Below are 26,106 nucleotides of genomic sequence, written 5' to 3' on the forward strand. Positions count from 1 at the left end.
ATAGTACTGACATTTGTGGACCTTAACAGAAAATTGTGGCATGAAAGCCCAGAAATACAATTTCAGCGCAAAATAAAAGCAATCATGATTAACTTAAAGGATACAATTCATTTCAAATCTTAGATTCATATGTTATATTGGAATAAATAAGGAAATACCCCAATAGTACCACGTAGAGCAATTTATTTTAGGTGACCTTTCTTTGTGTGTTTCTAAAGTTTAACAATTTTTTGGACATTTCTTAATGCCATTCACAACAGAAGATTACTTTAAAATATATCAGTTGATATGTAAATTATTAGTGATCAGCCAAATGTTTCACCAGGTATGGATTTGAGGCAAAAAATTCCCGCCATGACAAAATACCCATAGGCTGCAATGTATTTTGCGCAAAAAAGTCACCAAAAAAAGCCCATTTTTCACAAATATATTTTGCACACAAAAGTTGCAGTGAAAAAAAGTCCATAGACCATTGTATTCTGCATGAAAATGCCACCATGAAAAAAAGCCCTTAGATTCCAATGTATTTTAGGTGGAAAAAGTCACTGCAAACAAAAGCTGCCATGGATAAACACCCATATTTTCAACATTTCAAGTTTTCCAACAGTTTTGTTCAATTCTCATTGAAACCGGACAGATTTGATGCATCTATAAATGATGAATAAATTGAGAAGTAAAACACAAAAAAAACATTCCTTGTTATTTAATTGTATGATTATTGTTTTGATTTCATGAATTTATAATTTAATACAGTAATGATATTAAAAAAAAAAATACATATCCAGTATCTGCAGACTTTGACTTAACAACACATCCCAGCATCCTGTATCAGCCACCTGCTGGCTGCTTTTTGTCTTACTGTTAATACTGTATTCTGCACAAAATGCCATGCTTTCTATGCTCTACTACTACATGTAGCTCTGGATTTAATCCAGTACATAGAGCATATTTTAGATTTAAATAATGCTTCTTAATACTACAGGATGCAGGTGAATAACCACAGAAGCATAGTAGTATTCATGTAGAAGCTATGGGCATAGTGTTCTATTGTGACGTTATATGGATGGGCCTCCCATTGTACTTAGTGTAATTTTCTAGTCAAAATTTTAATTATGCACATTGAAAGAATAATATGCTACCACCTGTCCAATGTGCATATGGTTGGAGCTTTATGAAAAAGAAATTGTGTATGAGACCCTAACAGGTCCTGTTTCCAGCTCTGATTCTCATAGAAATATGTCCATTCTCCAGATAGTACTCTGTGCTTTCTGATTCTTGGCATGAGGCAACATTTGTAGATAGCGCATATGTCCTGTGTAAATTCCCTTGTTGTACTTGCCATGAGTCACATTTTGGGCACATATTCATATGAATTCATGCCTAGAACTTTTCAGCTGTGTCTTTTCCTTCAGTAAAGTAAGGGAGAAATGGTGCAGCTGCTGCCTTTGGCACTACAAATGCTCTTGACAAGGGGACTCCTCAACAGACCCTTTACTTTCAGCTATCCCTCTGAACTCCATTGTTACATACCTTAATGAAACACCAGGAGCCAGAAATGGGGGTAAAATGGCCATAGCATTTATTCACATTTTATCAAATAAATAGGACCATTCCAGCCTAATCCAAGGCAATATTCAAAGGCAGAATTCCATAAGAGATCACTACTATGCTCTACCATTCCTCAGTGAAGACTTGAGATCATCACCATGGCATTATATCCACCACCGAGTATTTGGTTGTCTCTACCTACAGAGACAATGACATCCAAACCTGTTACCAGCAGGAGCTGCATCTCCCACCATGAGAGAAGTTCAGCAGCCCTGCTGCCAGTCCTGAATCTGCAGTGTGTTTATCATAGGAAATCCAAGCAGTCTGTCAGCTAGCACAAGCAGTAGTGTCTGTATCAATCAATCCACTGTGCAGTCACAGAGAGAACCTCTTTTCTCCCTTTTCTAAAACTTTTCTGTGCAGTACTCTGGAAAGGCCCTGCCGCTGCTGTGACAAATAAAACTTGAAATACATTATCATATATCCAATGTTTTTGATTCAGAGGAAGGCAAAAAACCCAGCCTGAAGCCAGTGCCAATTATGCCTCGAGAGGGAAAAAATTCCTTCTTGACCCCAATGGCAATCAAAAACATTTTGGATCAAGCATTTAACATGAATAATACCATGCAGACTCTCATGTTTATACTGTATAACAGTACCAAAACTACAATCTAACATTCACATTCAGTTGTTAATAGATCATATGAGAACATAAATAATAGAAACTCCTGGCATTTCACAAAATATGCAAAAAAGGAGAGTGGGTGGTATGTTTTTACCTGCACAGAAGATAAGGAAGTGAACTGCTTCTTCCCCGACATAACATCCCTTTCTTTCTCCACCCCAGCCCAGCTTCCCCTGCCTTAATTCGTTCCTTCTCACCCAATCACAGCTACATCTGATTCTGCCAGTTTTTAAACATAAACCAATGTAATTTGGCTGCTGGTCATTCGGATCCCTTAGCATGCAGCCTTTCCGTTGCTCCCGGGCTTTGTTTTCTGCAAGTCACACGCTTTCTGTAAGGCATGTGGTAAGGACAGGGCAAGGGTGTGCCTCCTGATCTTCCAGGGGTATGCTTTTTGATCTTGTGCTCCATGCTATGACCTATGAGCAGCGACCCCTGGGACACCAGTGCTGTGTAAATAAGCACTACACTCCCCCTGGGTTTGTAACTTACCCCTCTGGGCTTCCAGTCAATGTATTAAACAATCACAGGAAGTGGTCGCTGCCACCCTGGACAATAAGGAACACATCCTGCCCAAGTATCCAGTTTACAGGTACAGTACCAGGACTTCCTTTAGAAAATAGAGGGAAGTATACCAGTAAAGGGTTTCCCAAGCTGGTAGTGGGTTGAAACCTATGGGTCCCTACACTTCCCTTGCTGTGAAACCATTTTGTCCCAACAATAGTATCACACAATATACAATATCTAAAATATATGAAACACTACCATTGACATCACTCTTCTGGTAGTCTCTTGGCTTGAAATAAAAAAATATTCACGTTGGGGGTACCTGGCCTCCCCTATTCATGTCCTTGTATAAGACTCTGCTTTTCTTTACAGCTGGACAGGTGCCAATCCAGTAGTCCCACTGGCAATATGGCATTTATCAGTAAGATAGTATTAAGCAGCACTCACATAGCCAAAAATCACATGGGTGCAAAAAAGGATGACTAAATACAAACAGATATTACACTCAAATATTGCATACTGAAATCAATGTTCTTGTAATTGAGCCTGATGAGTGCTGTATTTTTTGTAAATACACAAATACATTGCAGTTTGGTATTCTTCATTGCTAGGACATTATGATACAGTTAATCATTGGTTAAGTATTAGTTTGGAAGGTATACACTTTCTTTAGATCAATTCATCATATGCATACATTTGCATATTATGCAGATGAGTCTAGATAACCTATTATAGTGCAACAAAAAATATGGATCTTCTAGAACTCATGGCTTCAAAAATGGACACCGGCGTCAAAAACCAGATGCCGGCGCAGTTTCACAAATTCGCCCATCACTAGTAATCACCTTTATATTTTGACTAGGGATACATCAAATGCACTATTTGGGATTCCGCCCTAATCCTTCATGGAAGATTTGGCCGAATACCAAACTGAATCAGAATTTGCATATGCAAATAAGCGACGGGGAGGGAAAAAGTTGAAAAAATATTTTTTACTGCCTTGTTTTCTGACAAAAAGTTACGTGATTTCCTTTTCTATCCATAATTTGCATATGCAAATTAAGATTTGGTTTGGCCAGGCACAAGGATTAGTTTTAATTTTATCTTCTTGAAAAGGGAATTCTGTTGTTCTGAAAGCTGGCAATGGTATCTCCTTCAAAAAATAATGACATCCTTTTCTAATAAATGAAGCATGCAGCATCCACATAGACTCTGCTCCCGTCATAGATCCTGATATGAAAGGGGAGACAGTAGGGTTACTAGCCCTTTTGTTGGTGGTTCACATTAATAGGGGGAGCTCAATTTTGGTTATGCTTCTGCTGGGTGAAAAGTGGAGAACATTGCCTTTTTGCCTTAGCTTGGTATATTCTAGAAGATAGAGGAATTTAAAATAAAATCCAGCAAAGACAAGCAATGGTGATGTATTTAATAGAACATTCTGTTTTAAATGTGCGGTTTTATCTGAATCTCAAGCGAGCTGAGATTTATGCATCTCTTTTATTGCAGGATCAAGTAGGGTGAAACAACATGAAAACAACTGTTGGGGAAAAGGAAGAGAAGTCTCTTTTGTCTGTGGCATATGGTTGTCATTTGGGAAGGTCTACATTTAATTTTTTATTATGAGAATATTTTCTCAGGCCTTTAATGAAGTGCTGGATTGGAAAATAGGCAATGCCTTGAACATGTTTTAAATTACCAGACATATTGTTTTCAGCTAAAGAGCTACATTTCTTTGGGATTAACATGAGAACAGAGTTGGCTAAACAAGTTTGTGAATCACTTAGTCGCAAGTTTAGTTCCATGGTGATTTTTATTTTATCAAACAACCTGATCAAATCTAACGCATTCTTTATTGAAAGTATTTGGCTTTTAGCTGCTATTAAAAAACCTTTTTGTAACATCCATAAATGCATTAAGAAAGGGGTCAACCAAAGCAATTCAAAAAAGAAAATGAACTACTTAACATATATTTTCTTTTAGAATTGATATACATTACTATGTCAAGTTCTTATGCAATTAAAACTAATATTTCTGCAACACTTCACGCAGATCGAAAATGTGCCACACACATGCCACTGGGCAAGAATGACAACTGGGCCATTTTAATTAAATAGAATAGCTCCACAAAAAATGTGAACAAATGTTCGTAAGAGTTTTTTATGTATATATAAAAGCCTCTTTTATGGAATAATTTATAAGTGGCACTACAAAACAGTAAACTACTTTTCAGCACAAAAAGAGAAAATATGATGTTCAAATATGATGTTATCAAAGTCAACCTGTTTTCTCCCAGTTTTAATCATGTGCCCTTAAGGATGTGCAACTGTTCTCCTCTTAAAAGTTGTCACTCTACCTTGAAGTAAAAAGATCCAGAACCTGCAATTCAGCAAATTCCTGGAATCCTTTCATGCTTCATTTTACTAAGTTAGCGGAGCTTCTATCATAAGCGTATTCCACTTAGTGTAGTCAAGTACAAAGAGCATACACCGAGTATGTTCACAATCAGTACAGCTTCTTAGATAACGCATGTCTTCAGTGCAGAAGGCAAAGTGATGTAATAAACTGATGCAATAATGAACTGATGCAATGTTGCTGCAATCATAGTGCACTTAATTGGAACAATTTTGAAGGAGTTGTTCACCTTTAAATTTAATTTTAATATGATAGATATTGATATTCTGAGACAGTTTTTAAATGGTTTTCATTTTTTATTATTTGTGGTCAGGGGCGCACCGCCAATGAGGCAAGTTGAGAAACTCGCCTCAGGCGGCAACGCTGGAGGGGTTTCCAGGGATGGCAAAAAGCCGCTCCTGGTACCTTTAAGAGCCGAATTTCCAGTTTTAAAACCGGAAATTCGGCTTTACTAATGCGAGAGAGTGCAATTGCGCTCTGCACAATAGTAAGCCGGTGAGGGGGGCGGGATTATAGGAGCCGCCTCAGACGGCCCTTACCTTAGAGACAGCGCTGTTTGTGTTTTTTGAGTTATTTAGCTTTTTATTCAACAGATTTAGTCTGTAATTTCAGCAATCTGGTTGCAAGGGCCCTAATTACCGTAGCAACCATGCATTGATTTGAATGAGAGACTGGAATATGAATAGGAGAGGCCATGAATAGAAAGATAAGTACTGAAAAAGTAGCAATAACAATAAATTTTTAGCCTTACAGAGCATTTGTTTTTTTAGATGGGTCCAGTGCCCCCTATTTGAAAGCTGCAATGAGTCAGAGGAAGAAGGCAAATAATTCAAAACTATAAAAAAAGAAAAATGAAGGCCAATTGAAAAGTTGCTTTATATAAAAGTCATAAAGGTGAACCGCACTTTAATGAAAACACAATTATTTTACATTTTATACATTGTAGGGATGTTTTTATTTCTGTGTACCATGTTGTATAATTGAATTACTAACAGACATTTTCCTCACTTTCAACCAACGTTAAGCATTCATTGTGTATAATACATTTGTGAATATTCGGAACAACGATAAAAGCAAAAGTTTCAGAAAGTAGTACAGCAAAATGAATATTTCATGTCACTCATTGATTGTTTTTCCAGCAGAATGCTATTGCAAGCACTTTGAAGCCACATGTGGCCCATATGGCATGTACAGTAAACAGTATATTAAAAAGGAAATTTAAAGTGACTTTAACTCTGCATTCTCATTTTACTAGAACCAGATTGACACTGAAAAGTCGCCATTTGTTGTGCAATAACAGTTATATCCATAAACTCTTTGGACTCACTTACCTTTTGAGATCACAATCTAATTTTCTTTTCACTAACAAGACGAATGCAGAATTAAAAGAAAAGGGAAATTCCTATTATGAATATATTTCAAGTCTTAAATCTTGATACAAAACATAATCTAAATAAATAAGAGTGTTTCTGGTCAGGAAAGGAGAAGTAAAGCCTATACATGGTAACATTTTGAGTGACATTAAGTAAATACTGCAAGGCTTATTGGTAATTAGTTTAGCTAGGCATTGTTGATATATCATGGCTTGTGAATTATCAAATATTGACCCTTATTTGAATTAAAACTTAAGTTTGATTAATGATACTTCAGTAATGGTTCCTGAACTCAGTTAACTCTACTGAGTAGCCAAGAGCAGACTAAGCATGTGCTATGCCTGAGTAGAGAAAATTTGGGAGCTACATTCAGAGGTTATGGATCATTACTGCTATAGGAATGTCTACTATCTGGATTTGTAGAAAAGCCCATAAAACAAGACCAATTATTCAATTTAGAAATCATAAATGGAATCAGAGACTGCCAAGGAGTGAGCAGCAGTCTTTAGGTTTAATGTGTGGCTTTGTGCCTTTATATCTGTTGGAAACAGTTTGTTGTGTTTTTCCTATAAAATAAATGAAAAAAAACAATGTTTACTAAATATCTTAGGGATCAAATTCCCACTCCTGGAACAGCTCTTGGGGGCAACCAGGAACCATTTTATCTATATATTGAAGCAAATGTGGCAGTGTTTTAATCTGCTGGACATAAACACACAATATTACATATGTTGCATTCTTTTAGGAGTTCAGACGAAACAAGGGTGTTTGTGGTATTTGAATGTAGCTATAGTTTAATTTAAATAAATCTGTTTACATTTCAAAGCAGACAAAACGTCATATTGCACACACCTATGGGAATATTGTTCACCCTTATAGACACTTCAGATGGGTGTTACTCTATGCTTGATGTATATCCATGGAGGTGATCTGGGGTTTTGGTGATGAAGTCTGCCTTAGGTATCTGACAAATGAATCAGATAAGGATTGGACAGTAGATACAACCTGATTTGACTTGTGTTTGATGAATTCAATCCAATTACTAAAGCTGTTTATCATTTTCTGTGTCATTCATTCATCTTCAGAGACATTTTTTTCCCATTTTGAAAACTAGCAGTCATTATTGTATTAATAGATCTATATGCTATTTACCTTAAAATGCCAAACAGAAGAGAAGTGCTTGCACTGTTCCATAGGCACTTCAGAGTGTTATGGAAAATTGAAAGAGGAAAAAGATACTGTTCTAACAGCAGATTAATGTTACACATAATACAGAGGTATAGTAACTGCTCTTATGCTTTATTACAGCAGTATCCTCTACCTAATCACTTTACATAATTGCCTGGGTCAGTTTGCCTAGCCTAGCACTCTCAACACTTCAATCCATTTTGTGAGTCCATGTGAAAATCCTTTCCATCTTCCATTCACAATAAGAAAGAAAAAAAGGACAGAGATGGTATAAGAATCACAGGGATGCCTCCATCCTTTGCAATTACTCTTTACATCTCTCTTGGGCCAAGTGCAAATACTCACATCTCTTGGACCAAGTGCAGATACAGAATGAATTTCCCAGAGCACAGTAAATTTCTAGTTATTGCAGATCAATATATAATTAACTTGCATTCTACCCTTCCCTTGGATAACTGCATTGCTTTGGAGCTGCAGTTGCACCTTTTGTCATTAGACATTATATAAGGTGTAACTTTATTTTCTCCTGTGTATGGACAATATCCTCTATATACTCATAGTTTTGAAACAGAGCCAGATTGACTCCTGTTCATTTTCTCCACACAGACTATGGTGAAATGTTCACATTTAAGACTAAAAAGACTTACAGCAAGCTGTCTAATTTATGGCCCTTTGAGCACTATGGAATTGAACTTTCAGCTTCTATATCTATCAGACAAAACCTCCAGTAACTTGATGTGAAGTGAATGGATCTGTTATCAATAACCTGTAGCCCTCAAGCTGTTCAACTTCAGCACCCGGGAGTTATAAATCACCTGCATCACACTGTTTGCTCTTCAGTACACCCCTTATCAGAACTGCTTCACAATGAACTGATTCTAAATGATGCAATAGTTTTTAATATATATATTACCGGTAAATGCATGCAGTCTTATTCCCTCTTAAATTCTCCACACTTCTATAGCCAACAGTTTATTTATCCTAAACTTCTGGGACACTAAATTAGCATTCAAAAAAACACAGGTAAAACTCATGTTAAGATGCCTTATACAGATATTTCATTACTGATGTACTATTTCATTACTTTGCTTGGCCCTCTCCAGTTTCGATCCACTACACACAGCTGATGATAATGATCTTATTACTTGTTCTTTCAGCAGCTTTTAATATTGTGTACCAGAAGCTATTATTATGGACTCAAGTTCCTTGTCAGGAAATTGCCTTCACCTTGATCATATTCTTCATTTCCAATGACAGTGTCATTGTTTTTTTCCTACAGAGATATATCATCAAATAATTTCTACATTGTTTTATTATCAGGTTGTGCAGTAGTATCATCATCTTTATGCATATGTGTTTGTGTGTGTGTGTATGTACATCTGTGTGATACACAAAGTAGGAGCAGAAGAAAGATGCAGTGTAACTGGAAATATAAGTTATTCTTATTTAGTCAGTATGTTCTAAAACATGTGAAAAAGGATACAGCAAAAGTTTGTAGATATAGATCCATAAAATGAGAGGATTGTCACATTAATGAATATATTTTCATTGTCAGAGGGATAATGCTCTGAACTGCATGTCAAGGAACTATTTGCATCAACTCTCTTATCAGGCCAGATATCAGTACCATTTAGTCACCAGGAGATGGCACAAAGAGAAGAAGGCAATTTTTACATAATAACTGATTTCCAATATGCTGTGGATAGACAATCTTATATTCAAAACAAAGGTATTTTATAAAATGATAGTACTAATATACAAATATTATAGTTGCTCATATCATTCACAAATATATTATCAAAAGAGTATGATTTTCTGAGCCAATAGCTGAATTCAAATATATTCTGTTTTGAAATAATGGATCATTTTGTCAAGGATCTTACTGAAAAAGTCATGCACTTCCATGCCTACCAGTTTTGGAGACTTGTGAGTAGGCAGAGAGCCTCACTACCTACATGAAATAACGTTAATTGGTTTTACAAATTTTTCTACAGATAGACATTTCGAAATGTTGCTCACAATAGCTCACAATAGTTTGATCAAAAAGAATCTCTGTGGGTTGGGAAGGAACAATAATATCAAATTTGTGATAATATGATGTTATTGCTATTGTCTATTTAGAACAGGCTTCAAAAGTGCAATATTTAAAAAAAAAAATAACTTGTCTGTCTGTAGGAATGAGCAATGTCTGATCTGGAATGTCACATATCTGCTGATCAGCAACCCAGAAGGCTTAGAGTTTTATCCCAGCTTCGGAAAGGGGTTAAATAAAGCTGTATTACATACTGTAATTCAAATCATATTTTTTTGCTAAATATTGTCAAATATACCTGTGCATAATACATTCCAGCATGCATAGTTAGAATGACTATAAGAAAGAGTTCTTAATGTGAAATTGGTGCTTGTGTGCAAATATAAATTGTAAGAAGGTTCATTTTCATGATTTCTGCTGTTGGACTCCGCACTTTGCATATAATCATTACAAAACTAATGTGGCTCCAGGTTTCTCAGTCTTCCCATCTCTCCTGTTTAGTCGCCAGCTGTTGCTAAGGGAATAGGATTTCCCCCCATTTCGCTCTTACTGCTGTTGAAACTGATTTTTTTTCACATGTCTTCCCCTTGTCTGTAGACATTCTTTAACACAGCATATTCAATCTTTCCTTGAGAGACAAAAGAGGCATGCTAAGGAATACACACAGGTTACTGTCAAGGCTGAAGACCATCACTATTTATTTATGATTTGTAGTGTGATTATAATATCATTGAAGGATGTAGGAAAAAGAAAGCTTTCCATGGATACAAAGAAAATTTAAGAAATATATGAATACATTTTTAATAAATATATTTACTAGCTGCTTGAAGTAGTCTTGAGTGCTTGAAGACTTGTAGGGGACTATTGGGGATCTCCCTGGAACACTAGGAACCTGTACTAAATTGGTGACTATGGAAGTTGCAGTATTATGAAGGGCCAGGCATCCACTTCAATTAAGTGCAGAGGTGCAAAGGAGAGTGTAAGGAACCAGAATGCTTCCAAGATATATTTGAAAAAGAGCTACAGAGTGTGGGAACTGTTGATATCCCAGGTGAGAAACTATGCTGCTGGAGAGAAATGAGGTTGCTGTATAAATATATAGTTGAGTGATTGATGGGCTTAATGGAAGGAGAATGTATGTGCACTTGTACTAGTAATTTTTTCATACTGTAAAATCAGCAAGTAGCCACCATGTCCAAAACTGAGGGCAGAAAAAATTGTGCATTTAGCAATAGCAACCAATCAGAAAACATCTATCTAGCGCAGAATGAACTCTCAGTTGGAAGTCAGACTTCAACTTTATTATACAACTTTGTAAGCAGCTACTAGCTTCACTGTGCGGCAGTATTCTTTATCCCCCCTCAAACAATAGAGTCTCTTCTTCTTATTTGAGCAAACATCTGTCCCTCACCTAACCACTGTCAGAATGAAATATGTCTACATACTGTATCTTAAGTAGCTGTCTTAGAACAAAGTCTATTAACCACATACAAATATTGACAATAACAAAATTGCAATAGCAGGAAAAAACTGGTAACAACTTGATATCATTCTGAGTAACGTAACTTTTTCCCCCTCAAATACAAGAAGTAGTTCTGAGCAGTGTACTACAAGTTGGCTTTTTGAACGTAACTGTGTGGTTGCTATGGGTAACTGCAATGGTGCAAGAACTCCTGTATTATTGAATTAATCTTTGTATGTTAAACAATTAAAGAACTGTGGCATGTAAGTAAAAATGTGTATGTGTGTGTCTTTATGAGACAGAGAACAATCCAGTGTTGAGGGGAGGCATAACTGACATCCAGCATTCCCAGTAGAAACACAGGCAAATATACTAAAATTAAAAAGAAATCTGTGCTATCCACTAAGATTGATGAATTCAAAAGTGAGGGTGGCCATATATAATTCTAATTAAAGGGTTTATGTAACTCATAGGCACAGTGTGAGAACTGGGACTCATTCTGACCAGGACGTGACCTTCATGATGCTTATTTGTTCTTGTGTGAGTTCCCCCTGGGTGCTCTGGTTTTCATCCACAGTCCAACATTATGAGAAAGGATAATTTGCTCTTGGTTAAATTAATCTGTGTGCTTGTGCATTTGTGTGATTGTGATAAGGAGAGGAAGCTCTGTTGGGGCAAGGACTGATATGAATTATAAAATATTTTCTGTAGACTTCTATGCAATATGTTGACTCTATAAATAAAAGATAATTAAAATAAACTGTTGAGAGCCACAACCCTGCACTAAACAAAGCAGGTTATTTGCTTACAGCATCACTGAGACTTGAGGATAGTTAAGAAAGTAGCAGGGGAGTCCAATAAGACAGTAGTATGTGTGGGCTCTTACAACTATCATCCAGGGCCAGAACTAAGGGTAGGCAGAAGAGGCAGCTGCATTGAAAACTGTCCCTCTGGCAACAGCACTGCCACCTTAGCAATACATACCATTGTAGGAGAACCAAACTGCTGGATAAAGGACAGACAAAAGGTATAGAGGAGGAAATCAGAAAATAGGATGTAAAAAAAGAATGAAAGCACAGACCATGTAACAAAAAAAAGGATATGTTATGTACAACTACAGTATAATGAATATTGTTGTGGCTCTGTGCTCTGGGACATTTGGGTACCTGGTAGGGAACATGTTAGTGCAATGACTTGCTGATGGAACTTAACCTTATGATCTGTCTAACCTGCAGATAGTCTCACAGTTGCCTCTTGGCCACTGAAGTAATGGTGCAATTCTCTGTTTGGTGCAGTTCTCTGATAGGACTTGGCATTACATATATAATGCTACTGTATCTTTGTAAAATGTGTAAACATCGACCTCAAAAAACACAGCATTTATATGTGAGGTTTTTGTTTCAGGGTAATACCATGGAACAAACTTTCAAAATATTGCTTGGTTGTATTACAGTTTTAGGTGTGGTCATATGTATAAAATTATATGAGAGATTCTTTAGCACAAGATATAGAGGTAAATATATGTTGCTGTGACATTGAGTGGGTGTGGTTAATGGGGAGTGGTCAGAACTTGGCCAAAGCAAGTGTAGCCTAAAAAATGTTGCACCTCCCATTCTGTCCCTGGATTTGACCAACAAAATCTAATAACCCTAGTTAATTAGTTAGATGACATTGCACCCTAGAAAGTAGTTTGACAATATTCCACAACCGTCACACTTATTTTCATTGATTGCAAAGCAATACTTTTTAGAAGTTAATGATGTATCACTCTTCATGGATATATAATTATAGCCAGAAATGTTTTGTTTAATGGAAAATGCATAGAAAAAGTGGCCTAGTTATAAAGAGTACAAATGTTTCTTCTTGTCTGACAGCATGCACAAGAACCAGTATATTTTGTTCTGCCATATTCCTTTACTGTGCAGAATGGCAGAATTTGATGAAGTAAGCACCTGCCTCTTCCTCTAATCACTCAGAACGCAACACTGCCACTACAGATGAGATGAGATGTAACTCATAATGATATACTAATAACTACACTCTGTGCTTGGATTTTAGCAATGCTTGCTGATGCCCAGTGTTATTTAATTTAGACATACATTTTATATATTGAAGCGTGAATGACACCTGGGAGGTAATGTAACAAAAGGAAGCAATATGTAAAAATGTTCCTGTGTGCTTATTTCATTTAGCTTTTGTGAAACTAACAGATGTTTCCATCACTGTCCAATGTACATAATAAAAATTCTTGCTGCGAACATTTTGCCAAAAACATCCCTTTCATGCAAGTTTTCAACAATGTGCCATGTGCGATTTATATTTGCAGTGTAATTACTGCCTTATGAAGAATATTACACGGGGAAATAATTTAATTTATGACTTTTATGACATTGCCACATTGGAACTATGTGAACTGTTTCAAAGTTAGGCAGGCTGTATGGGGCTCACATAAAACAGGAAAATTGTTTCATACTTTCTGTAATTTTCCTTTTCTGGTTATCACCACAGCATATTTAAAAGGCACGGGTTCACTCCCCTGTCAGCATGAACAGAAGAAAATGTCCAACTCATTAGCATAATTACCTCCCGACAGCCTCTCTCATTCACCTTAGTTTAAAGTTGAAAAACAAATAACAACTATTAGTAGGGTGGGCATGCTGCCGTGGGGATGACCAGGAAAGGAAAATTACAGTAATTATGAAACAATTTTCCTATTTCCTGGTCATCCCCAAGCAGCATATTTAAAATGCACGGGAAATACCAAATCAGTACTAGAGATGTCGCGAACTGTTCGCCGGCGAACTTGTTCGCGCGAACATCGGGTGTTCGCGCTCGCCGGAAGTTCGCGAACGTCGCGCGACGTTCGCCATTTTGGGTTCGCCATTGTTGGCGCTTTTTTTTGCCCTCTCACCCCAGACCAGCAGGTACATGGCAGCCAATCAGGAAGCTCTCCCCTGGACCACTCCCCTTCCCTATAAAAACCGAAGCCCTGCAGCGTTTTTTCACTCTGCCTGTGTGTGCTGAAGAGATAGTGTAGGGAGAGAGCTGCTGCCTGTTAGTGATTTCAGGGACAGTTGAAAGTTTGCTGGCTAGTAATCGTTTTGATACTGCTCTGTTATTGGAGGGACAGAAGTCTGCAGGGGTTTGAGGGACATTTAAGCTTAGGTAGCTTTGCTGGCTAGTAATCTACCTTCTACTGCAGTGCTCTGTATGTAGCTGCAGTGGGCAGCTGTCCTGCTTCTGATCTCATCTGCTGACTGCTGCAATAACAGTAGTCCTTGTAAGGACTGCTTTTATTTATTTTTTTGTTGTTTTACTACTACTACTACTACTACTACTATAAGAGCCCAGTGCTATTAGTCTAGCAGTGTTGGGGAGTGGGACTGGTGTGCTAATCTGCTGCTCCTAGTAGTTCAGCAGCACCAACTTTAATTTTTTTTTTTAATATTCATTTTTTTTTTATTTTACTTTTTTTTATTTTACTACCGCTGTAGTAGTGTATAAGTTGACCTTTTAGGCATTATTTGCCCTGTAGGCATTATTTGCACACTGTTTTCTTCAACCCGCCATCGAGCTGTGTGACCTTGTTCACATTCTGTCTAAATATCCATAATATTACCGTCTCCAGAAAAAACACCGGAGTCACTTTTTTCAAGCAGCCATAATATATTTTACGTAATCCGTATCCACCGCTGTAGTAGTGTATACGTTGGCCTTGTAGGCATTATTTGCACACTGTTTTCTTCAACCCGCCATCGAGCTGTGTGACCTTGTTCACATTCTGTCTAAATATCCATAATATTACCGTCTCCAGAAAAAACACCGGAGTCACTTTTTTCAAGCAGCCATAATATATTTTACGTAATCCGTATCCACCGCTGTAGTAGTGTATACGTTGGCCTTGTAGGCATTATTTGCACACTGTTTTCTTCAACCCGCCATCGAGCTGTGTGACCTTGTTCACATTCTGTCTAAATATCCATAATATTACCGTCTCCAGAAAAAACACCGGAGTCACTTTTTTCAAGCAGCATTCATATATTTTACGTAATCCGTATCCACCGCTGTAGTAGTGTATACGTTGGCCTTGTAGGCATTATTTGCACACTGTTTTCTTCAACCCGCCATCGAGCTGTGTGACCTTGTTCACATTCTGTCTAAATATCCATAATATTACCGTCTCCAGAAAAAACACCGGAGTCACTTTTTTCAAGCAGCATTCATATATTTTACGTAATCCGTATCCACCGCTGTAGTAGTGTATACGTTGGCCTTGTAGGCATTATTTGCACACTGTTTTCTTCAACCCGCCATCGAGCTGTGTGACCTTGTTCACATTCTGTCTAAATATCCATAATATTACCGTCTCCAGAAAAAACACCGGAGTCACTTTTTTCAAGCAGCATTCATATATTTTACGTAATCCGTATCCACCGCTGTAGTAGTGTATACGTTGACCTTGTAGGCATTATTTGCACACTGTTTTCTTCAACCCGCCATCGAGCTGTGTGAGCTTGTTCACATTTTGTCTAAATATTGATAATATTATCGTCTCTAGAAAAACCACTTGAGTTACTTTTTTTCAAGCAGCATTCATATATTTTACGTAATCCGTATCCACCGCTGTAGTAGTGTATACGTTGGCCTTGTAGGCATTATTTGCACACTGTTTTCTTCAACCCGCCATCGAGCTGTGTGAGCTTGTTCACATTTTGTCTAAATATTGATAATATTATCGTCTCTAGAAAAACCACTTGAGTTACTTTTTTTCAAGCAGCATTCATATATTTTACGTAATCCGTATCCACCGCTGTAGTAGTGTATACGTTGACCTTGTAGGCATTATTTGCACACTGTTTTCTTCAACCCGCCATCGAGCTGTGTGAGCTTGTTCACATTTTGTCTAAATATTGATAATATTATCGTCTCTAGAAAAACCACTTGAGTTACTTTTTTTCAAGCAGCATTCATATATTTTACGTAATCCGTATCCACCGCTGTAGTAGTGTATACGTTGACCTTGTAGGCATTATTTGCACACTGTTTTCTTCAACCCGCCATCGAGCTGTGTGAGCTTGTTCACATTTTGTCTAAATATTGATAATATTATCGTCTCTAGAAAAACCACTTGAGTTACTTTTTTTCAAGCAGCATTCATATATTTTACGTAATCCGTATCCACCGCTGTAGTAGTGTATACGTTGACCTTGTAGGCATTATTTGCACACTGTTTTCTTCAACCCGCCATCGAGCTGTGTGAGCTTGTTCACATTTTGTCTAAATATTGATAATATTATCGTCTCTAGAAAAACCACTTGAGTTACTTTTTTTCAAGCAGCATTCATATATTTTACGTAATCCGTATCCACCGCTGTAGTAGTGTATACGTTGACCTTGTAGGCATTATTTGCACAGTGTTTTCTTCAACCCGCCATCTAGCTGTGTGTATTATCGTTTCCAGAAAAACCAACTGAGTTTTTGTTGTTGTTGTTGTTTTTTTAAAAATAATGCCAGGCAAAGGCAGGCCGCCACGCAGAGGCCGTGCTAGGGGCCGTGCTGCTATGCAATCCTGTGGCCCTAGCAAATTGCCCAGTTTTAAAAAGCCAATGACCCTGAACTCCCAAAATGCTGAAGAGGTAGTTGACTGGCTTACACAGCACACCCCATCCTCTACCGTTTCTAACTTTACCACAACATCCTCCTCATCCTCCACTGCTATGGCCACCCCACGTAACACTTCCTCCACCACCGGTGCCCCTTCTTCACTGGGGTCAGAGGAGTTATTTTCCAATGAGTTTCTTGAACTGAGTAATGCGCAACCATTATTGCCAGAAGAAGATGAAGGAGATGAGGACCTTACACCAGATTTAATTCTGGCAGAGAACACGATAGAGATGGACATAATGAGTGATGAGGAGGAGGTCCCCGCTGCTGCTTCCTTCTGTGATGTGTCAGAAGAAATTGATGCATCTGAGGAGAATGATGATGAGGAGATTGATGTTTTGTGGGTGCCTAGTAGAAGAGAGCAAGAGGAGGGTAGTTCAGATGGAGAGACGGAGAGTCAGAGAGGCAGTAGGAGAATAAGACTTAGAAGAAGCAGGGAGGACAGCCCGCAGGGATCAGTAGGGCAACAACATGTATCGGCACCTGTGTTCAGCCGGCCAACGCACCCGCCATTGCCGCCAATACCGCCAACTCCGCCAACTTCTACTGTTACCGCCAGATCGCACACTTCCAAAAAGTCAGCAGTGTGGGATTTTTTTAATGTGTGTGCCTCTGACAAAAGCATTGTAATTTGCAATGAGTGCAGTCAGAAACTGAGCCTTGGTAAGCCCAACAGCCACATAGGTACAACTTCTATGCGAAGGCACATGAGCGGCAAGCACAAAGCACTTTGGGAGCAACACCTCAAAGGCAACAGGCAAACTAAAAGCCACACTCCTTCTGGTCCAGCATCTTACTGCTCTACCTCTGCTCTCCTTGACCCGTCTGAACCACCCTCCACTCCGCCTTCCACCTTGACCACCTGTTCCCATTCCCAGTCATCTGCCACCAGCCAAGTTTCTGTGAAGGCCATGTTTGAGCGTAAGAAGCCAATGTCTGACTGTCACCCCCTTGCCCGGCGTCTGACAGCTGGCTTGTCTGCACTCTTAGCCCGCCAGCTTTTACCATACCAGCTGGTGGACTCTGAGGCCTTCCGCAAATTTGTAGCAATTGGGACACCGCAGTGGAAGGTACCCAGCCGCAATTTTTTTTCTAAAAAGGGAATACCACACCTGTACCAACATGTGCAGAGCCAAGTTACCGCATCTCTGTCACTTAGTGTTGGGCCAAAGGTCCATATGACTACTGACGCATGGTCCTCCAAGCATGGTCAGGGCAGGTATGTCACCTACACTGCCCACTGGGTGAACTTGGTAATGGCTGGGAAGCAGGGAATGGGTAGCTCAACAACAACAGTGGAGTTGGTGTCACCGCCACGGATTGCACGCGGTTCTGCCACCACCTCTACTCCTCCATCGCTCTCTACCTCGTCTTCTTCTTCTTCTTACTCTGCTGCTGGGTCCTCCTTCTCCTCCTCCACACCTGTGCACCCCCAGCTCCCCCTAGGCTATTCGACGTGCCAGGTACGCCGTTGTCACGCTGTCTTGGGGATGACGTGCCTGGAAAGCAAAAACCATACCGGATCTGTACTCCTGTCATCTCTGCAGTCACAGGCCGATCGGTGGCTGACCCCACACCAACTGCAGATCGGAAAAGTGGTGTGTGACAATGGAAGCAATCTGTTGGCAGCGTTGAGACTAGGCAATTTAACACATGTGCCCTGCATGGCACATGTGTTAAATTTAATAGTCCAACGTTTTGTCTCCAAGTACCCAGGATTCCAGGACGTTCTCACCCAGTCCAGAAAGGTGTCGGCCCATTTCAGGCGTTCCTACACAGCCATGGCACGCCTTGCTGACATTCAGCAGCGCTACAACATGCCAGTCAGGCATTTGATTTCTGACAGCCAGACTCGCTGGAATTCAACGCTCCTTATGTTGGAACGTCTGCTGCAACAACAAAGGGCCGTCAACGAGTACCTTTTTGAACTGGGTGGTAGGACTGGATCTGCACAGCTGGGGATTTTTTTCCCCCGTTACTGGGTGCTTATGCGCGATGCCTGCAGGCTCATGCGACCTTTTGAAGAGGTGACAAATATGGTCAGTCGCACCGAAGGCACCATCAGCGACCATCAGCGACCTAATACCCTTCGCTTTATTCCTGGAGCGTGCCGTGCGACGAGTGACAGATGAGGCTGTAGACCAGCGTGACGAGGAGCTGGAAGCGCACGATTTCTGGTCGGAATCACCAGAACGAACCCAGGCACCTGCTGCAACGCAGGGAGAGGTGCCAGAAGTGGAGTCAGAGGAGGAAGGTGGCTTTGTGGAGGAGGAGGAGGAGGACCAACAGGAGCAGGCTTCCCAGGGGGCTAGTGGTGACCTTTTGGGGACCCCTGGTCTTGTACGTGGCTGGGGGGAGGAGACCGTGGATGATGCAGTCCTTGATAATGAGGAAGCGGAGATGGATAGCTCTGCATCCAACCTTGTGAGAATGGGGTCTTTCATGCTGTCATGCCTGTTGAAGGACCCCCGTATCAAGAGGCTTAAGGAGAAGGACCTGTACTGGGTCGCAACGCTACTAGACCCTCGGTACAAGCATAAAGTGTCAGAAATGTTACCAACATACCACAAGTCCGAAAAGATGCGGCATTTACAAACCAGCCTGCAAAACATGTTGTACAATGCTTTTAAGGGTGATGTCACTTCAGGAACTCATCAACATTCCAGGGGCAGAGGTGCCAGTAATCCTGCCACGAGCACACCTGCAAGGACAAAGCCCTTTGGCCAGTCTGTAACGTCAGACATGCAAATGTTTTTCTGTCCAAGGCAGCGCCACAACCCTTCTGGATCCACCCTCAAAGAACGCCTCGACCGGCAGGTAGCGGACTACCTGGCATTAACTGCAGATATCGACACTCTGAGGAGCGATGAACCCCTGGACTACTGGGTGCGCAGGCTTGATCTGTGGCCAGAGCTGTCACAATTTGCCATGAACCTCTTGTCTTGCCCAGCCTCAAGTGTGCTCTCAGAAAGGACCTTCAGTGCAGCAGGAGGGATTGTAACTGAGAAGAGAACTCGCCTAGGTCACAAAAGTGTCGATTACCTGACCTTTATTAAAATGAATGAGGGGTGGATCTCGGAGGGTTACTGCACGCCGGAAGACTTGTTCTGACTTCTATGCAGCTGTCCTTCTCTTCAAGCCTCATGACTCCACACACAGCTGTCCTTTAGCGTCCTCCTCCTCCCTCCGCCACCGTTACAAACTAGGGTGCAAACCCTACTGGTTTAATTTTTTCTGGCCTCTGTGCTTCAGTGGCTGCAACCAAAAAAACTGGGCAAACAATGTCTACAAGGTCAACGTATGGCAAAAAATGACTATTTTCAGCATTTATATGGCATATTTTTTCTGGCAACTGTGCTTCAGTGGCTGCAACCAAAAAAATGCATATTTTCTGCATTTATATGGCATAATTTTTCTGGCCTCTGTGCTTCAGTGGCTGCGTCCAAAAAAATGCATATTTTCTGCATTTATATGGCATAATTTTTCTGGCCTCTGTGCTTCAGTGGCTGCAACCAAAAAAATGCATATTTTCTGCATTTATATGGCATAATTTTTCTGGCCTCTGTGCTTCAGTGGCTGCAACCAAAAAAAATTATATTTTCAGCATTTATATGGCATAATTTTTCTGTCAACTGTGCTTCAGTGGCTGCAACCAAAAAAATTTATATTTTCAGCATTTATATGGCATAATTTTTCTGGCCTCTGTGCTTCAGTGGCTGCAACCAAAAAAATTTATATTTTCAGCATTTATATGGCATAATTTTTCTGGCAACTGTGCTTCAGTGGCTGCGACCAAAAAAATGACTATTTTCAGCATTTATATGGCATATTTTTTCTGGCCTCTGTGCTTCAGTGGCTGCGGCCAAAAAAACTGGGCAAACAATGCCTACAAGGTCAACAACGTTGTAGGCATTGTTTGCCCACAGAGGCCAGAAAAAATATGCCATATAAATGCTGAAAATAGTCATTTTTTGCCATACGTTGACTCAACGTATATGGCAAAAAATGACTATTTTCAGCATTTATATGGCATATTTTTTCTGGCAACTGTGCTTCAGTGGCTGCGACCAAAAAAATGCATATTTTCTGCATTTATATGGCATAATTTTTCTGGCCTCTGTGCTTCAGTGGCTGCAACCAAAAAAATTTATATTTTCAGCATTTATATGGCATAATTTTTCTGTCAACTGTGCTTCAGTGGCTGCGACCAAAAAAATGCATATTTTCTGCATTTATATGGCATAAGTTTTTCTGGCCTCTGTGCTTCAGTGGCTGCAACCAAAAAAATTTATATTTTCAGCATTTATATGGCATAATTTTTCTGGCAACTGTGCTTCAGTGGCTGCGTCCAAAAAAACTGGGCAAACAATGTCTACAAGGTCAACGTATGGCGAAAAATGACTATTTTCAGCATTTATATGGCATATTTTTTCTGGCAACTGTGCTTCAGTGGCTGCGTCCAAAAAAACTGGGCAAACAATGCCTACAAGGTCAACGTATGGCAGTTGTTTAAAGAGAACAGTAGATTACTAGCCAGCAAAGCTACCTAAGCTAAAATGTCCCTCAAATCCCTGCAGACTTCTGTCCCTCCAATACAGAGCAGTATCAAGCAGATTACTAGCCAGCAAGCTTACTATCATCTGTCCCTGAAATCACTAACAGCTCTCCCCCTACACTATCTCTTCCAAGCACACACAGGCAGATTTTTCAGATACATTTTTGCCCTTGATCCCCCTCTGGCATGCCACTGTCCAGGTCGTTGCACCCTTTAAACAACTTTAAAATCATTTTTCTGGCCAGAAATGTCTTTTCTAGATGTTAAAGTTCGCCTTCCCATTGAAGTCTATGGGGTTCGCGAACCGTTCGCGAACCGCTCGCATTTTTGCGCAAGTTCGCGAATATGTTCGCGAACTTTTTTTCCGACGTTCGCTACATCCCTAATCAGTACAAGGGTGGTTTGAATATGCACTCTTTATTATTGAGAACAGACAACACTGTATGCCAAAACTGAAGAAATTTATCAAACTTATAGTGTTTAATAAACGTGTTAGAAGAAGCCAAGGTAGCTGCCTCACAGATGGAATCTGCTGATACACCTGCCTCTGCTGCCCACGAGGCTGCAATACTTCTGATTGAGTGTGCCCTTACAGCTCTAGGTGACTCTCTGCTCTGCTCTTTGTAGGCTGTACTGATGACTTTCACAATCCAACTACTCAACGTAGCCTTAGCTGCCGCCTCTTGTTTTCTAGCGCCTGCTGGTATGATGAAGAGCTTTTGCGACTTTCTTAGAGGCTTAGTTCTCTGAATATAAATTTTGAGGCATCACTTCACATCTAAGGCACTCCATTCACTGTTTGCTGGAAAGGCAGGTAAAACTATTGGTTCTTTGAGATGAAAACTCAAGACAACCTTTGGTAGGTAGGAACTGGTTTGAAAACTACCTTTTCCTCATGGAAGACAGTATAGAGTTGTTCCACCCATAATGCCTGTAACTCTCCTATTCTGCTGGCCAATGTCACGACCACCAGGAAGACTAACTTTAAGGATAGCCACCAAAGAGGTGTCTTCTTAATGGGTTCAAAAGGAGGGGCTTGAAGTACCAATGGCAAATCACACGGAGGTGTGGATCTTTTAACAGGAGGTCTAATCCTGACAATAGCCTTGAAAAATTGTTCTACTAATGGATTTTCAGCCCATCTCTCACCTAAGATGGCTGATAAGGCTGACACCTGAACTTTCAGAGAACTTAAACTCAAGCCTTACTCCAAAACTGATTGTAGAAAATTAAGAATCATAGGTGTAGAAGGTTCTAAAAGATTATGTTTTTTTTCATTGGACAAGAGTAAAAACGATCCCAAATTCTATGGTAAGTGGTAACAGCTCCAGGTCTTCTTGCTTTGATGAGAGTATTAATAACCTAAATCTGAACAGCCATATAATCTTAGTCTGGACTTCTCAACCTCCAAATCACTGCTGCGGTTTGGGTGAAGAGAAGGACCTTGAGTTACTAGATCTTCCATCAAGGATAACTTCAGGGGTTGCTGGATTGCCAAACATCTGAGCAGAGGATACCAGGGACACCTGGGCCAGTTTGGAAGATTCTTCCAGTTCTGAGAAAAGACATCCATTCCTGCTGCCCGAGTGGATGGTGTTCTGGAAAAAAATGGGATGATCTTGTAATTCTTCTCTGAAGCCATCAGATCTATGTTGGGGAGATCCTGTCTTGAGCACCTATTCTCCCTCTCCATTAATGCTCTGCACAGAACATCAGCTTGATGATTCCAAACTCCCACAATGTGAACGGCTGTAATATCCAGGAGAAAATTCTGGGCCCAGCACATGATTGGACTCACCTCTTCTAGTAAACTGACAATGTTTGTTCCCCCTTGTTTCCTGATATACGATACGATACTGCCAACACATGTTCAATCTTATCTTTACTGCCGTCCCCAGAAGAACCAGCTTGAGGACCTTCAGAGCCTCCTGGATAGCTCTAAGCTCGAACACATTGGATGGGAGATGTGTGAGATCTGAACTCCACTGACCCTGGACTGATATGTCCTTCACATGAGCTCCCCAGCCCCGACCTAATGCATCGGTGAAGACTTCTATCCAATCGTTGCCAGAGAATATCCTTTGCAAAGGTTGCTGGCCTTCTGCCACCAAAGGTTGTTCTTTAGCTCTAAGGACAGAGGAATTACCTGCAACCACCTCTGAATGGGCCTCATCCTCCATCTCACCAACTTCAAAAGCCCGAAAGTGGATGATAGGAGACCCAAGAAAGCAATATACTCTCTGGCCAAAAGGGCTGGGACAGACATTAATTGTTTGGCTCTCGTCACCAAAATCTTCTGCTGTGGCAAGGACACCATCCCTATCTTGGTGTTGAAAACCACAAAAGTAAATAATTGTTTGAGGTGGTTCCAGAAGACTTTTCTCTTTGTTTATTATCCAGCCAATGCATATGAGAGTCCTCCTGACTAAGGAGACGTGTTGGAGTAGAAAAGATTTCCCTCTTGCCACAATAAGAAGGTTGTCTAAACAATGGTAGACGTCTATGCCCCCTCTCCTCATCCTCACTATGAGGACAACCAACACCATGGTAAATGTTCTGGGAAAGCCTGAATGGAAGGCACTGTAATTGAAGATGTTGTTCCTGCCAGGCAAATATGAGAATTTGCTGATGCCATTGCAACTGGTACATGGAGTTACGCATCCTTCAGATCAAGTGATGCCAACCAGTCCCCTGGATGCACTGCTGCCTTTATAGTGTTCAAAGACTCCATCTTGAACTTCTGAGTCTTGATGAATTTGTTCAGCTTCCTCTATTCTAGGATAGGACGGAGCTACCCGAAGACTTTGTTACAAGAAAGAGAGGGGATTAAAAACCTGGGATGTTTTAATGCCAAAATGTCATCAATTGGCAGAGCAGTTTTTTTAGACAAGCGAGCCACAGGAGCATCTACCGTTGGGGAATTATCCCACATCTCTAAATCTTCTGAAGTAAAGGGGTACAAAGATGCAATCTTCTCTTCCACAGGAGTCTTTCTGGGACCTTTGATCCACTCCTGATTTAACATCTCCTTTACTTCAGGATGTAAGGGAAACACAGGCTTTTTCTTTTTAGCAAAGAGAGAAGTAGCTGTTCGATTCAGTCTGAGGCATTTCCAAATTCAGAGTTCTTCTGATCGCTTTAATCAAAGACGGGACATGCTTTTTTCAAACCTGGGTCAAAAACATTAAAAAACACACCCATGTGTATAAGTTTTGCTAAAGAATGGTTGCTTTCAGTGTGACCAATATAGCCCGGTGTAGCTTGCATAGCTTTAGAATGTTAAAGTGACTCTACAGAACTATAACACTGTGCTTTAATGTTTAGAAAGCACACCCATGTTGTATGTTGTCTGATTATGTCTATGAACCTATGTGTAATAAAGTTCATAAAATTTAAAATCATAACTAAAAATATATTTCTCAATATACCTAATACTTACGCTGGTACTAGTTAGTTACTAGTTTTGGTGTTAGGACTGTATATTTATTGCCTTATTATTGCTCTTGCTGTCACTTTCCTTTATCACACATAATATCAAGACTGTCATACTTTATGGCTGAGATTCCAACTGTCACAGAGGTCTCAGATCCTATATGAGAGCCATTATTAGCAACATTGTAGCCTTAGGGCTGCAAAACTTGCACTTGTATTTGATCAAAATTCTTTTGATAACAACAAAAGATACATATGGACAGCAGGGCCTGGCAGGGCATTATCACATGAAAATGTTGATGTGAACTGTTCTGGGAGACAATTATGGACTCGGGGCTGCCTGTGTTGCTTCCAGTAGCTAATTGGTGTGTGCCTTGTGTCTGTTGCTACAAATCTTTAAAATAAAGTAAGAAAGCTACGACAAAAATAGAAAACCAAAATATGGTATTTTTAAAATGCAGTGTTTCATTTTAAATTATGTTAAAAGTGAACCCTTTCTCATAAATTATAGTACAGTTATGGGAGCCTTTATATTGAAACTGTTATGCAGAAACTCTGAATTACAGGAAGGGTGTCTCCCAAAGACTCAATTGTATCCAAATAATCCAATTTTTTTTAAATGATTCTCTTTTTCTCTGTAATAATAAAACAGTACCTTGGGTTTATTTAATGTTTAAATGAATTTCTAGTAGACTTATGGTATGAAGATTCAAATTATGGAAAGATCAGTTATATGGAAAACCCCCAGGTCTCAGGAATTTTGGATAACTGGTCCGATAACTGTAATGCATGCTAACTAAGACAGAGCAATGTCTAGCATGGCTGATCTAATATTACATCGGTATTCCCACTAGGGATGTAGCGAACGGCGGAAAAAATGTTCGCGAACTTGCGTCAAAAATGCGAACGGTTCGCGAACGTCGCGAACCCCATAGACTTCAATGGGAAGGCGAATTTTAAAAGCTAGAAAAGACATTTCTGGCCAGAAAAATGATTTTAAAGTTGTTTAAAGGGTGCAACGACCTGGACAGTGGCATGCCAGAGGGGGATCAAGGGCAAAAATGTATCTGAAAAATACATTGTTGACACAGCGCTGCGTTTTGTGCTGTAAAGGGCAGAAATCACACTACGTCACTCAGGTGATGTTTCTGGACACGGAATGTGAAAAAGCTCACACAGCTAGGTGGCACTTGGTTAAAGACTGGGCAAACAATGCCTGCAAGGGCAACGTATACAGTAGTGGGTACG

The sequence above is a fragment of the Xenopus laevis genome, chromosome 8L (assembly GCF_017654675.1).
Source record: "Xenopus laevis strain J_2021 chromosome 8L, Xenopus_laevis_v10.1, whole genome shotgun sequence".
NCBI lineage: Eukaryota > Metazoa > Chordata > Amphibia > Anura > Pipidae > Xenopus > Xenopus laevis.